The 15,933-nt window shown below is 40.1% G+C and overlaps 1 protein-coding gene across 12 annotated transcripts in view; it reads left to right on the top strand.

Moving 5' to 3' along the window:
• Positions 1-15,933, top strand: part of SGMS2 (sphingomyelin synthase 2) — a 111,051-nt gene that overhangs the window by 34,746 nt on the left and 60,372 nt on the right. For 4 of the 12 annotated variants that reach the window (XR_004350052.1, XM_032632993.1, XM_032633004.1 and 1 more), the window contains exon 2: positions 1,106-1,231. The exons of 3 other annotated variants lie outside the window; for them this stretch is intronic. The gene's annotated coding sequence lies outside the window, so the exon portion shown is untranslated. 5 more of the 12 variants (XM_032633000.1, XM_032632998.1, XM_032632997.1 and 2 more) reach the window with 4 other exon arrangements.

Genomic DNA, 15,933 nt, shown 5'->3' with positions numbered 1-15,933 from the left:
ACCCACCAGTCAAATTTCAGCTACTGAAAATCCATTGAAAGAGAGGAGGGAGAGATGAATAGGTGGAGTGTAGCGGACTTTTAGGGCAGCGAAACTATTCTGATACTTTAATAGTAGATACGTGTCATTATACCCATGTCCAAACCCATAGAATGTATGCCAGCAAGGGTGAACGTTGCTGTAAACTGTGGACTCTGGCTGATTATGATGAGTCCATGTAGGTTCATTGATGGTAACATATGTACCACCCACTCCATGGGGGACGTTGATGATGGAGGAGGCTATGCATGTGTGGGGAAGTATGGAAAATCTCTGCACTTTCTGCTCAATTTCACCGTGAATCTAAAACTCCTCTAAAAAATAAAGTCTATTTAAAAACCCATTAAAATATCACAGCAGTTGTGTGTATTTCGAAGGGAATCCTCCACCATTTTGTTTGAACATGACAGATTATGCACCACACAGCAGCCTGGGTTTTGGTGACACTGAGTTTGCCTGTGTATTGGCGGTTCCTCACCTGCTCTGCAAAGCCCTCGGTGACCTGGCCTCTGGCCTCTGGTCTCCGCTGCACTTCTCTATTCCTGAGTTTCAGTGCTCCATTGCCTTTCCATTCTCTCAACCTGCCTGGCTCATTCCTGCCTCAGGGCCTTTGAACCAGCTGCTTCTTTGACCTGCAATGCTCTTCTTCCATATCCCAGCCCCCATTATTATTAAGTCTTAACTCAAATAGCATCCCCTCACTCCCTAACCACTTGCTCTAAATCAGCCGCGCCAGCCTCGCTCTGATTCTGGCTGACTTCTCTCAGTGGCATTTATCACAGGCTTCTTTTATCTGCTTGTGAGCATCGTGATGGGAATCCACCTACCTTCCTTGCTCCGCCTCTGAACAGGTCTGTCAGGTATTAAATTGATGTTGGTGGAATGCATGGCCAAGTTGCTTTTCTCCCCCTGAAATTCTGGTACCTGTTAGAGCCAGTGTTCTCCCATGACTCCTGCAGGGAGGGCAGTATCATAGAACTCATCATTTCACCCTCACCCCCAGAAAACCAGCAAAACATAACAAAGCATCATTCTTATTTAACCTCTCACTTTCTCTGCCTTTTAGAGCTATCATCCCCTGCCCCCCCCCCCCCCACTCTTCGCAGAAAGGATCTGCTACGAGACTGAATGTGTTCACTGCTTCGAGGACCAGGGACCACGGTGGGATTTGCTGTGCTGCCATCTGCAAACAGTAGGTTGGGTGCTTCCTGGTGCTAGATCGTAAGTGTGATTTGCGTCCGCTGAAGGTTGGTTGCCTACCAGTTGTCCTGCAACTTCTCGGCTATCTTCTCTTTTCTAGTTAAGACATTTGGAAAATGCCTTAACTCTGAGAATTTCTATTTTATCCTCAAGAGAGTCTTAGATTTCAAGCTGTTTCAGGTGAGTGGATGTTTCCTTACTTGTTGGATTGTTGTCGTAAATGACAGCAAGAGAAATAGAGGTGACACCAAAACTTCCCAACCTCTTTGTGTGACTGCCAAAATACGGCACTCAGTAACCGCCTCAGCTGTGCATTAAGAAAAATTAGTGGCACTAAAAATCTTCAAAGAAACATTGGTCAGCTGTGCACCTGTTCAACAGCATTACTGAAATGATTACTAGCAAAGTTATCCTGTTTCTGCACTTTTTAAACTAAGGTCAAAGAGATGTGGTAGTTATACCCGTTCTCTGCCCACTGAGGAGGAAAGTTTTCGCGTTCATGGTTGACATTGTACAACTCAACTCACTGTCTAAACTAATTTGAATTTAGTTCCTAGGATAACTTTACTCTTGGAAATATAAATAGGAGTTGCATTTTTAATGCACAAGATTTTCTTTTTCTTCTCTATAGATAGGGCACCTTAGGAGCGGGGCTCTTATGATAGCCATTCTTCTTCATCATTACTAGTTAATGTGGTGTTTGCCTAAAAAGTCTTCAGCCCAAAGATGGACCCCAGGGCCATGTAATCCCAAGTTAATTAAAAATAAATTTTTAGGAATATTTAAGAGTCACTGTTCAGCACAGCATTCCATAGGCGTATTTGTTTGTCTTCTGTAAAATTCAAAATAATTCTAAGAATGTGGCTAGGATTAGAATGCCCATATGGGCCAATACTAGGAATGACAGCTATTTCTGAATATTTGGCCGCAGTGATATCTCTCCCTTTGTCTGATAGTGTCTGTCCCATGGAAGCTGGGTAAAGAAAAGAATTCATGTATTCAACAGATACTTACTGAACAATTTCTGTGGGCCACACGCTCATTTCAGTGTTGCGAATGAGGCAGTGAACAAAGCAAAATTCCTGCTTTCGTGGAGCTTTTAAAAAGCCCCCAAATAGGGCTTCCCTGGTGGCACAGTGGTTGAGAATCCGCCTGCCAATGCAGAGGACGCGGGTTTGAGCCCTGGTCTGGGAAGATCCCACATACCACAGAGCACCTAAGCCTGTGAGCCACAACTACTGAAGCCCGCGCGCCTAGAGCCCGTGCTCCGCAACAAGAGAAGCCACCGCAATGAGAAGCCCGCGCACCGCAACAAAGAGTAGCCCCCGCTTGCCCCAACTAGAGAAAAGCCTGTGCGCAGCAACAGAGACCCAACCCAGCCGTAAATAAATAAATAAGATAAGCCCCCAGATATCCTCAGCAAACAGATGGGAGAAGGGAGGCGCAGATAACTTGACTCACTCTCAGGTGTCCTGGGAAGTGCTCCTTCTAGATGGCAGACAGGCACAGATGAAAAGGAGAGAGTTGGAACCTGATTCGGAAAATAAGAAAAAGCAATGTTAATGCTCTAGTTTAATCACTGCAAAATAGAGAAGCTTGTTAAAACAATAAACAAAAATCAGGTGCCAGGGTGTTGTGACCTAGGCTTAGAAAAGAAGGATTACTTTTCAAGGATAGCATTTTACTTCATGTTTTTCAGGTTCACAGATTCTGCCCAAATTCTGCCTCCACCACCCCCTCCCAGCCTCAGCTATCAGTGCCTAATGCAGCCTTCCAGAGTATCTCTGTGCACAAATAAGAATTCATATTTGCCCCCTTCATAAAGTAAAAGATAGCAGACTATACTTTTGAACAATGTATTTTTTTCTCCTGATATATGTAGGAGGGTTTAACAAATCAGTACAAAGAGAGCGTCCTCATTCTTTTTTTTTTCTTCTCTCAACAGTCACAGAGTGGTCCATTGTATGGATGTACCACAATTTAAATAGTGACCTATTGATGCACATTTGGGTTGTAGCCAATCCTTGCTCTTAAACAATGCCGCAATAAATAACTTTGTGTGTAGGTTATTCTGCATATACACAATTATATGTGTATAAATTTGCAAAGTAGAATTGCCAGTCATAAAGGATGTGTATAATTTTGATAGCTGTCTTGTCAGATTGCCTCCCAGAGGGGATTTATCTTATTCTCACTCCCTGCTAGAAACTTGTGAGACTAGCTGTCATTTGGGTCGGGATTTTTCACCAATCTGATAAGTTAAATGGTTTCTCACAGTTTCAGTGTAGGAATACTATTCGTTCAGAATTTTCAATGGCATTTTTAAGAAGAAAGTGCCCAGAAAAGTAAACATGACTAGAATTCAGCTCTTTTTATTATGCAAAAAAAAAGGACACTGAAGGCCATCTTAGCTCTTCTACTATGTAAGTTAAGACAATGTCCACGTTAAAAATGCTGCATTTTAAATCCTGAAAGTATTACAGGGTAAAAGTGCTTCTTAGGCTCTTGATGTACCTAGGTGACCTGCTAAGAGTAAGACCTTTCTCCTATAGTTTGGTCCTGTATGGTAGCTAATTGAAATAGAACAGTGTACAAAAATGAGTTAACACAGCAGGTCTGAGACTGCGCTCCTTAGAAACACCCACTTGCAAGGTTGGCCCTTGACTGGTGGTACCTGGTAACTTAGATTTGAGGAGGGTTCCCACCATTTCCTGGTAAGAATGGCTCACTGTGCCTGGACTGTTTGTGCAGACGGTATGGTTTCTGTTGAATGCCTGCTTGCATTCCGGGAGTGTAGAATTTAGGTACATGTCTAGCAGAAGGTTCCTATGTGACCAGCCCTAATAAAAACCCCAGACACAGAGTCACTAATGAGCTTCTCTGGGAGACGATATTTCACAGGTGTTGTCACAACTTCTTGGGGAAATTAAGCACCACCTGTGTGATTCCACTGGGAAAGGACTCTTGGAAGCTTGCTCTGGTCTCCTCTGGACTTTACCCCATGTACCTTTTTCCTTTGCTGATTTGCTTTGTATCCCTCTGCTGTAAAAATAGCCATGAATACAACTGTATACTGGGTCCTATGAGTCCTCCTAGTAAATCATCAAACCGGGAGTGGTCTTGGGGACCCTGACCCAGTCAGCTTGCAAAGACTTTAATATTCTCTCTGTCTATATTGGTATTAGTGGTGAGTGACACATATTTTTAGCATGCAATTAATTGACCTTTGACATTGTATCTTGACTTGTAGTCTGTGTTCTATTGTAAAATGTGCTTCAGAGTTCTAACTGTGATTTAGCATTTACATCTAACAAGTGGAGGCAACAAGACGGCGGCTGGATATTGGAGAGGTTTTTTTTAATATAAATTTATTTATTTATTTTTGGCTGCGATGGATCTTTGTTGCTGTGCGCAGGCTTTCTAGTTGCGGTGAGCGGCGGCCACTCTTCGTTGTGGTGCGCAGGCTTCTCATTGCAGTGGCTTCTCTTGTTGTGGAGCACGGGCTCTAGGCGCACAGGCTTCAGTAGTTGTAGCTCGCGGGCTCTAGAGCGTAGGCTCAGTAGTTGTGGCACACGGGCTTAGTCGCTCCGCGGCATGTGGGATCTTCCCAGACCAGGGCTCGAACCTGTGTCCCCTGCATTGACAGGCGGATTTTTAAGCACTGCACCACTAGGGAAGCCCTGACATGTATTTATATTCACAGTGGTGTTTGAGGGTGAACCCCTTCAATTCTGAAGCTACTTGTATTACGGTATCAATTCTTTCAGGTAAAAAGACAGGTATATGTAAAGGTGTAATACTTTTTCTGGCCTGAAACATGGCCCACCAAATGAGTCAACCCTCTGGTTGACTGAAAAAAATTCCTTCTTTGACTATGAGGTCAGAATTAGTGACTCAGGGCTGTTCAGGAATATATAAACTATGAATTCATGAGAGAATTAATTCTTATAGGGATGGCAAGTAACTTCCATGACAGCCTATAATTCCAATTCACTTTTATATGTAAGAATCCTGTAATTGCTTTTTGTGTTAAAGCTCTTCTTCAGAGCTCAATAGAAAAAATAATGTAGCCTGTATTTCAGCTACAAGAGATCTGTAGATTCTGTGCACAGCATAGTGGCCTTTGAATTCCCTGACTTGAAAAGAATTGAAGGAGCCTCTGCTCCCAGTGACATGGAAAAAAACAGTGTCAAGGTTAAGCATGAAACCCACTGTCTAGTGCTGGGAGGAGTTCGCACCGAATAAATATCTGTCCTGCATCTGACTGTACCTGTGCCTGAGTCACTTTCCTCCTGCCAAACACAAACAGGTTACTAGGCAACAGGAGTGATTCAGACACTCTAAACATGTCACCACAGTGAAATGTCCATCTGCCAGATTTCCAGGAAATGCCCTTCTTGTAAGTCACTGGGGAGCTAGATAAACATTCACACAGGCACCGAAGGCATCAGATGACCCAGAGCTAGTAGCTGTGTGTTAAATTGTAGGGCCAGCTAATATCTGGAAGGAAGTCATCTCTCAGGGCAAACACAGACTGTTATCTGCATGGTAACTGTGGGAAGGAAACATGGAGGAGAAAAAGGTGAAATCTCTCCCCGGAAGGACTCATGGGGAAGGAAATCCATTGCTCTTGGGGTGGGAGGGGGGAATAAAAAGCACATTCCAGATTGTTAAAGTAGACCAAGATTTCAGAAAACCTAGCAGAGTGGCTAAGATTACCTGGGTTCAAATCCCACCTTTGACCACTTGCTGGATTTCTGGGTTTCACTTCCTCATGCCTCACATGGAGGTGGTAATGGTACCTACTCTGTAAGGTGGTTGTACGTATTAACATGTTGATGTTGGGGAAGCTCCAATGCCTGGTATCATAAGCTCTGGGGAAGTGTAATCAATCACGTCCTCCATCCTCCAGGCATCTCCCTAAGTAAGGGTTGGGGGCAGAATTGTGTAGGAATGAAGGAAAACCCAAAAATAGGTGAGAACTTTTCAGGGATTTATCTATTCTTTTTATCATTTTGAGAACTGCAATTATAGAAATTATAGCATCTTTTAAGAAACGTCTCCAAGGGTTTTCAGCATTACATACTTTGAAAATTATTTGTATATTGATAAAGTACATCAGGATTATGCAGGGGGAGGAGGATATAATCATGGAGATTGCTTGGGGGCTTCCAGGGTATCAGTAATATTCTGAAACCATGTATGGGTTTTTGCTTTACTATTTTTTATACTTGATGTTTTATCCCCCTCTTTATATAAGATGTATTATAATTAAAAATGCAGTCACCCAAAGTAAAGCACTCTTAAGTTGGGTGAAATTTGGGGGTCTTGTATCCCGTATGGAAATTATAATTATGCAGATCCATTATTGACTCCTTTAGAAAAAGAAAGGTGCTGGTGGTATTTTGGAAAAGGGTGAGATAGAGCTGGAGTCTTTCAGTGTGTGAACTGACACGTTCATTCACAGCCATTCTAGTGCCTCTGAATGCCAGGCCCTTGGCTGGTGGCCACATTGACACAAATCAGACGCGGACTGTCCTTGCACCTTCTAACCCAGCAGAGGAGATACCCTGTGTAGGCTGCAAACTACAAACCGTAGGCTAGACTAAAGAAATGGGAGGAGCATAGGTAAGGGGAGAAAGGCATGGCATTGAATCCCAGTCTGATCTTTTAAGAGTTCTCACTTCCCTTGAATTTATTTTTTGAAGGGAAAGCAGAACGTTAGCAGATTGGATTGAGAATATGTTGCTGCACGTTGGGCTGGGCTTAGTGGCACGGCAGTGCTGCGGTGACCTGAGAGAGTTGTGAGATTAGGAACTGTTTTTCCTCCTGAATTTGTAGAGTCTGGTTCTATCAGGTGGGGATGCATCCCAGGGAGGGATCCACTGTAAAGTCAAGTGAAAGAAGGGGATTAGAGAAGTGCCTCTCAGGGTTGTCTCAAGAGCTCACCATAGTCGTCCATGGTGTAGCACTAGTACCTGACACCATTTTGTTCAATAACCATACAGATTCCTTTATTACCGAATTAGCAGCCCAATGACTTAAGGTTAACTTTTAACTTTCTATAAAAGGTAAGAGACAAATCCATTTAACTCTAAAATTTTTCACTTTCCCTAAAGCCGCAATGTATAGCGCTTCACTCACTGAATTTAGCATTGAAGGTAGCATTGTTTTATATCGAGTCTTATACCTTGAATAACTTTCTGAGTGTAGAACATTGATTTTGGGGAAATACTTTTTTTTTTTTTGGCCACTCCGCACGGCATGTGGGATCTTAGTTCCCCAACCAGGGATTGAATCCATGCCCCTTGCATTGGAAGCATGGAGTCCTAACCACTGGACCGCCAGGGAATTCCCAGGGAATGCTTTTAAGTTTGACTTGTTTTATAAAGAACCTAGAGTTTTCCCATTAATTAATTAATTATTCAGTAATTAATTATTGAAGATAATTGGTAATATTATGTAAGTTACAAGTGTGCAAATAGTGATTCACAATTTTTAAAGGTTATACAACATTTATAGTTATTATAAAACATTGGCTATAGTCCCTCTGTAGTACAGTATATCCTTGTAGCTTATTTTATAGGTAATAGTTTGTACCTCCCATTAATTTAGATTCTCAGTCTTTCATCAGGAATCTTTATGTTATTTGATGGAAAACTGTATTAACCATTATTTACAAAAGCTGACTGAACCAACATAACTTATTTTCAGAAACACAAGAAGCCATAAATAATGCCTCAAATGATTCAGATGAACTTTGATGGAGTTCACTTAACTTTATTTGTTGCAAAAATGTTTGCAGTAGGAATTTGTTATTTTAATTAATGAAGTTCTAACACATGATCGGCTGCTTTTCTAAAGTTATTTGTTCCTCTGCGTGTGTGTGTGTGAGAGAGAGATGTGTGATATTAAAAGTGGAATAGTCTGCTACCCAGAAAAAAAAATCAATCTAGGATTGCTAATCCTGATTACCAGAGAAATCTAGTCTTATTTGACTCTGTAAATTGTCTGCCTTTAATCATTAATGCTAGTAGAATAGGTAGTTTAACTCTTCAAATCAAGATATACAATTTCCAGTTACTTGGAACATTTTTATTTCTTAATTTTTAATATTTCATAAAAGGCCTTTTACAATATAGTTTATACTAATTTGTATTATTTCCTAATTTTGAATCTGCATCCACATAGTGGTCAGTTGGTATAATAAAGAATAATACTTGATTCTTTTATACCCTTTGGTGTTGGTCCTGAGCTGACTCAATAACTTTCTATCTACCTTGCATCTAATTAACCACCTCTTATTCTATGGGATAGGACCTTTCACTTCAACCTTATGAAATGATTTTCTTCAGTTTTAATGTCTTATTTCTTCTCTATTTAATTAACCTGAAATTATTTTCTTCAGTTTTTTTTTTTTTTTTTTTTTTTTTTTTTTTTTTTTTTTTTTTATGCGTTACGCGGGCCTCTCACCGTTGTGGCCTCTCCCGTTGCGGAGGACAGGCTCCGGACGCGCAGGCTCAGCGGCCATGGCTCACGGGCCCAGCCGCTCCGCGGCATGTGGGATCCTCCCAGACCGGGGCACGAACCCGCGTCCCCTGCATCGGCAGGCGGACTCTCAACCACTGCGCCACCAGGGAAGCCCTTTCTTCAGTTTTAATGTCTTATTTCTTCTCTATTTAATTAACCTGAGGTCAGAAGCTCTTTGTTAAAATTTTATTTTCTTCAGTTTTAATGTCTTATTTCTTCTCTATTTAATTAACCTGAGGTCAGAAGCTCTTTGTTAAAATTTTATTTAATTGGCTTCACTCATGGTAGGAAATGGGTCCTGCATCAGGCCCCCCACAAAAGTCTTCTTACTCCATACAGATGCCCAAATAGTGGATGGAACCTAATGGGTGATTCTTCCATGAATTTATTTCCCTTTTCATGTGGTCTCTTCTGACAGGATGACTTCTGACATTGAGAAATAAAGACATAAGCTAACAATTTTAAAATTGTAATGTGCCAATGGCCAATCATTTAACAGAGTCCCCTATTTGAGAATGTGAGACAGGTAAGGTAGAAGAAACTGAGGACCAAGGGGATTGCTTTAATTCTCATCAAGTAGTAGAGTCAGGGTTAGAACCCAGATCTTAGGATTCTAAGATGTTACCGTACGTGGTTGACCTGTATTTATTTTTTTTCTGGTATTAGCAAGGGCATATTTTAGGCGCCATGGTTATTGAGTGAACTTTTGTTGTTCATTGTTTTAATAAACTCATGTGGACCTGTTACCCATAAATTACCTGCCTCAAGCTAATTAAAATGCCAAAACATTTTAAACCTTTGAGAGAATCGATTTCTCACCCACAGGACCAATCTCGTGGTGTTCTGAGCACTAAGAGGAAATACCTAGACCCTCTGATGGTTCGTACACTCTTTATCAGTAAGGTACCTTACTCTACTTCTTTCTTTCTGTGAGAAATGAGATTTTTGTTTGCTTTCTTTAACCGTCTTTGGTGGAATCACCAAAAATACAATCATCAATTGACTTCACAGTGTGAATTAGATTTGTTAAAGCCCCAGAGAAATCTTCTCGTCTACCTAGTTATTAGGCATGGCCTTATTTTTGTAGATAAGGAAAGCTACCAAAGCGGTCAACCAGCATTTCCAAGAAAACTTTCTGACAGTTGATCTTCAAATATAGGTTTCTGATTGCACTTTGGTGAAAATCTATGCAGAGAAAGCCTGTTTATTTAGCCAGTTATCTGTTGAAGTACACTAATGTCCTTGATGAGTGCATTTTTGTTTTTAGAGTTGGTGCCACTTTAGAATAAAATGAAGCAATTATCTGCTCCAGTAACAATAGGATTCTGAGCTTTTTTTTAGAGTTAGAGTCTTCTTTTGCCGCTAGCTCTTTTGTCCCTGTCGCTACCACACCCAGATATTTGCCAAATATCAAATTCACATTTGAAAGCTTCCTGATTATTAAATATAATGTTTAAGTAATTCTGTGGATTTTCTTATTACTGAAATCTTTGCACTGATGTCTGATTTGCCTCTCTAGAACACCATTTATAAGAGGTTTGTATAATAATTGTGCGTGAATATATAGTCAGAAGGCAAGGTAACAAATGGTGACCGTACCGTGAAAATGTCAGACACAAAGCACCCCAGAGGGGAAGGTTGGTTTCTATCTAACAAGCAGGAAGTTATAAATTGGCATTTGTCTTTCAACGGGGACACTAGGTTTTGTAACCTCTCTGGGCAGTGAGTGCTGTGTTTGACAATTCATTTCTGAGTCCAGGAGTTGTAGCAAGAAAGGTTGTTTGGAGGAAGTGACATCTAAGCTGGAACCTGAAGCATGAGAGGCAGGTGAGCAAGCAGGAGGGTAGGGGAGAGAGGAGGTTCGGGCTGCTGAAAAATTATATGGAAAGGCCTGGTAAGAGGAGATATTGCATGTGAAGGGAACAGAACTTAAGCAGTTATGTCTGGAAACACAGGATTTAGGGAAAGGAAAAAAAGAAAAAAAACGACTCACAAACTGAGCCTGAAAAGGAGGGCAGAGGCCAGATTATGAAGGTCCTTGTAAGCAGTGTCACCCGTCAGAAGGACACACCAGCATCTGAGAAGCAGTCTGGGGAAAAAAGGTAATTGGGGAAAGGTGATCTGACCAGATATTTGTCATTAAGGAAAGAAAGTTTATTTTGTTTACCTATAACGGCATTAGTGTTCTGTTGTTTTTGCTTTTGTTTTTGTTTTTTTAAAGAGAGCCTTGAAGAGGCATACTGAAATATTTACAAGTGAAATGGTTTGGGATTGTTTCCCAAAAAACCCAGGATAGGGGATAGATGAAATAGATTTCCCATGATGATCATTGTAGCTGATGAGGTTTGCTGTACTATTCTCTCTACTTTCAATACAACATTTGAAATTTTCTATTATAAGGTGTTTTGTTTTTGTTTGTTTTTTGTTGTTTTTTAAGTCAAAATAAGCAATGGACTTTTGGCCATAGGGAGCCATCTAAGGGCTTTAAGGAAGCCAGTAAAGCAGGAAATGGACTGGGAACAAAACCAGAGAGGGAGGGAGTGCTGCATTAAGTACTTGCTCAGTCCTTTTCCCACAGTGACTGTGGCGCTTCAGTTTCTCCTTGTGCAAGATTCATAACTTCAGGTCTTCTTAGTGACCTGTTCTCTATTATCCACTTCTTAATACTTTCACTTTGTATTCAGTAGTCCAAAATACTAGTAGTACCCCATACTCCTAGTACTACATCAGCTTTCTTTTTATTAAAAAAATTTTTTAATGTATCTTTTTGGTGGATGGATTTAATCCATTAAAAATTTGTTGTAGCTATTGATATGTTTGGACTAATTCACGCCCTCTGTAAGGAAGGGTGTTTGTGAGCTGAACTAAGCTAGAGAGAGCAGAGTTAGGTGGATAGTTGGAAGATTAAAATGCACAGGACCTGGGGTGATTGGCAGGGCAGCAGAGGAGGGAGTTTGAAGCCCAGATGATAACTAAGGTTTTATTTACCCTACAAATAACCCCCCCCAATGGAATTCCTTCATTTCCTTTAAAGATACCCCCCATCAATCCATCATCCTTTTTGACGTTCTGAAGAAGTACCTCTAAAGTATATAAACATATTAACCAGAATGTCATTTTTCGTCTTGTTCAGTACAAGCCTTGGAAACGGGCTCGCAATCTTCTAATAACTTTATTGCTGCGGATTAAGCTACAGAAGAAAAAACGAAAACAAAAAACCAGAAAGTGAAAAACTTCTAGGCTGTTACTTTGTTTCAATTTATTTTAAATATAGGTTTTTGATAACATTTTTTTTTCAAAAACAATTTCAAGTGAGTATTTATAGCCAAATACTTTTATTTATAGAGAGTCATCAATGAAAATTACATTTAATGGAAATAAATTAAATATGGAATTACACCTTTTAGCTTCCTGATACTAATTGAGCATTCAGTTTATAGCGTTTCCCGACTACCTCTTGGCATGAGGTTGAGGTTTAGAGACAGTGCTTTTAATCATCCTGTGTTTTTCTAAACCTGCTTCACTCTGTAGAAAACAGCCTGACCATAGTTTACTCCCAAGGATAGACCAGTGCTGAACCTAATAGAATGATTTTCTATTCATTACTGATTAGTGGAACTTGGCATTTTAAAAAGCTGTTTAAAAAAAAAAAAAAAGCGATTCTAGTTTTTAAAATTACGGTTTTCAGTTTTCATCTATATACCCTAGACTTTTAAAGTTTCTAAGACATATATATATATGTTTCCCTCCCCACCCTCCCCTTTTATGTTCATTATTTGAATTTTATTTTTACTTTTACTTCTAGCAGGTACCTGGTTTTACTAAACTTCAAATGCTGTTTCAGGCTCTTCTCTAATTTGTAAAAGTTGTTTTTATTGCTCATTGGTCTTTTTAAGTGACTTCTGGGTGGAAGGGGGAGGGTGGGAGTTACTTAATCAAAAACCTCTTGAGGATAGGAGCCAGCCTTCTCTTCAGCTTACCTTCCTGAGCATTTAGAGCCGAATTCCACACAGAATGGAAGGCCAGAAATAGTTCTCCTGGTTGGCCCGCCATTCATTTGCCTCACCTTCCAGGCTTTCAGCAGTGTCACAACATTTGCTATGTATTTAACCTTTGAGTATTGCTTATCTTGAGTTTGGTCGCTCTGTTTCATTAAACAGCTTTTTAAGTTTTCTATATCTGTAGTTTCTATCCTACCTATTTAAGATAAAATAAAATTTCTGCATCGAAAGTCAAATTGAGTTCTGAATCCTTATTAGATATTTGATAGCTTCAGCTCTTCTGTCCCCACATAATATCTTTCTTTTTATTCTTCCTGTGTTTATATAATAATATTGCATCTTTAACCTTTTCTTAAATCCTCATGTGGGTTAAACATTTCTTAGAAGATGCCCTGGGGTGATCAATTTTTTTAAAAGTCCATTATGACTTCTAAAAAAACAGAATAGAGGGCTTCCCTGGTGGCTCAGTGGTTGAGAGTCCGCCTGCCGATGCAGGGGACACGGGTTCGTGCCCCGGTCCGGGAAGATCCCACATGCCGCGGAGCGGCTGGGCCCGTGAGCCATGGCCGCTGAGCCTGTGCGTCCGGAGCCTGTGCTCCGCAACGGGAGAGGCCACAGCGGTGAGGGGCCCGCGTACCGCAAAAAATAAAAAACAGAATGGAATTAGAATACTGTAAACATGCATACATTATTTCAATCTATTAGAAATGGAAAGGACTCAAAAGCAAAAATCCACAGCTGAGTATGGGAGCATTTTCGGTGGAATTCCTTTTTAGTTTTAAAAAGTTGCATTTGTGGGACTTCCCTGGTGGTCCAGTGGCTAGACTTCATGCTCCCAAAGCAGGGGGGGCCTGGGTTCAATCCCTGGTCAGGGAACTAGATCCCACATGTCACAACTAAGAGTTCGCATGCTGCAACTAAAAGGTTCAGCATGCTGCAACTAAGACCGGGAGCAGCCAAATAAATATTTTTTAAAAAGTTATATTTGTGCAGGTTTCTAGAAGCTATTTATTGTAATTGGGTTTCAGCAGGTTGGAACATAGATGTTCTTGATGATCTTTTGACTTGATGGTGTACTGATTTTTTTTTTCTGATAACGAGTATTCATTTAAAAATTTTAAATTGAGTGTTGCCTCATAAGCCTGGTGATCTAACTTTGAATAACCCTCCTGATTTATTTTTCTTCATAGCACTATATATATATTTTTTAATAAATTTATTTATTTATTTCGGCTGTCTTGGGTCTTTGTTGCTGTATGCAGGCTTTCTCTAGTTGGCAACTAGTGGGGGCTACTCTTTGTTGCGGTGCACGGGCTTCTCATTGTGGTGGCTTCTTTTGTTGTGGAGCACAGGCTCTAGGTGCTCTGGCTTCAGTAGTTGTGGCACGCGGTCTCCGTAGTTGTGGCTCGTGGGCTCTAGAGCGCAGGCTCAGTAGTTGTGGCTCACAGACATAGTTGCTCCGTGGCATGTGGGATCTTCCCAACCCGGACCAGGGCTCAAACCCATGTCCCCTGCATTGGCAGGCGGATTCTTAACCACTGCGCCACCAGGGAAGCCCCAAAACGCAACATTCTTAAGCATATACTTTTTATTGCAGTTAATTGAGGCTGAGTGAAGACATGAAATAAATAGATTTCAGTAAATACATATTTCTGTGAAAGCAACAGCAACAACCATATGTGGTTTCCAATACTTTTAGCTATAAAATGCCACATTGGTAATGAAAATGTTTTTAAATGTGGCCTCTACACAAATGTAGGAAGGAAAAAAATCTCATACTCCTGCCACTTGGACAACCATTCTTAATATTTCAGTGCACTTGTGCACTGACTGTTCTGTATGTGCATTTTTTACATATTTGAAATCGTATAAACCAAAATTAACTCTGTCAATACTTCTATAGTTAAAATAGCTGTTAGCATTTTCCTGATTATAAGAATGATTAATGTGGAAAATTAGAAAATACAATCCAGAATAAAGAAAAAAATTAAAATCACCCATAAATTCATCAAGCAGTATTAATATTCGATATATTTTCTTCAGACTTTTAAAAATATATATGTAACATACGTCTGTACATTGCTGAAATCATACTGTAATTTCCTCATCATTAAAATCTTAAACATAATTTTAATAAATTATTTGAAAATACAGTTGTATCTAGATATATGGGTGAATACTTTTATCATAGAAAATTTGGAGAAAATAGGAAAGTACCAAATAAAACAAAAATAATTGGTAAATCTGGTAAATTGGTAAATAAAACAAAAATAATTGGTAAATCTCACGACCAGCATTAACACCTTACCTTTATTTTGGTGTATTTATTATTAACTTGTTTTTTAAAAATGTCATACATTTACATTTTAAGAAAATAAGAATATGGTACTGTTTTTTAAATAGTAAGTTTAATGAATTTCATGGATCCTTCAAAATGTCTACTCTAGACATTTAGACTGTTTTAATGTTTCACTGAATGTATTTTTGGATAATGTTTTTTCTGTCTTTAAAACTTGTTCCAAAATAAATTGTCAGTAATAGTTATTATAATATGTCAAGAAGTAGAAGCATTTTTTAAAACTCATCATGTGTTTAAAAAGAGATTTTCAAAAAAATTGTACCGATTTATGATCCTATCAGTAACTCGTATTTTGTATGCTTCTTTCTGATTACAGCTTAAACTAGATTTTAATGGGCTTTGTTTCAGGGTAACTTCCCAGTGTTCTCATCCATGGGTTACAGTCGGGTAGAAGCTTGCGTATTTAATCTGTCAACGAGACGTTCTGTAGGAAGTTTTTGTTTTTAGAAATTGGGAGACATTTAGTCGCAGAAATTCTTTTCTTAGGATTTGTCAGAGGAGGTGTAGGAAGTAAGGCAATGAACTCTGGCAGTTTTATCCTTTACTTCTCTTTCCTTTCCTGACCAATCTTCACTCACTGCATGGATAAACCAGCAGAAATCATTCTCTGCTCCTCTTGTCTCTTTCCATGTTCTCCAAGTGGCTTTCTTTTTTGCGGTACGCAGGCCTCTCACTGTTGCGGTCTCTCCCGCTGTGGAGCACAGGCCCCGGACACGCAGGCTCAGCGGCCATGGCTCACGGGCCCAGCCGCTCCGTGGCATGTGGGATCTTCCCGGACCGGGGCACGAACCCGTGTCCCCTGCA

This window comes from Phocoena sinus, chromosome 5 (assembly GCF_008692025.1).
Source record: "Phocoena sinus isolate mPhoSin1 chromosome 5, mPhoSin1.pri, whole genome shotgun sequence".
NCBI lineage: Eukaryota > Metazoa > Chordata > Mammalia > Artiodactyla > Phocoenidae > Phocoena > Phocoena sinus.
This window is presented reverse-complemented; position numbering and strand designations above follow the sequence as displayed.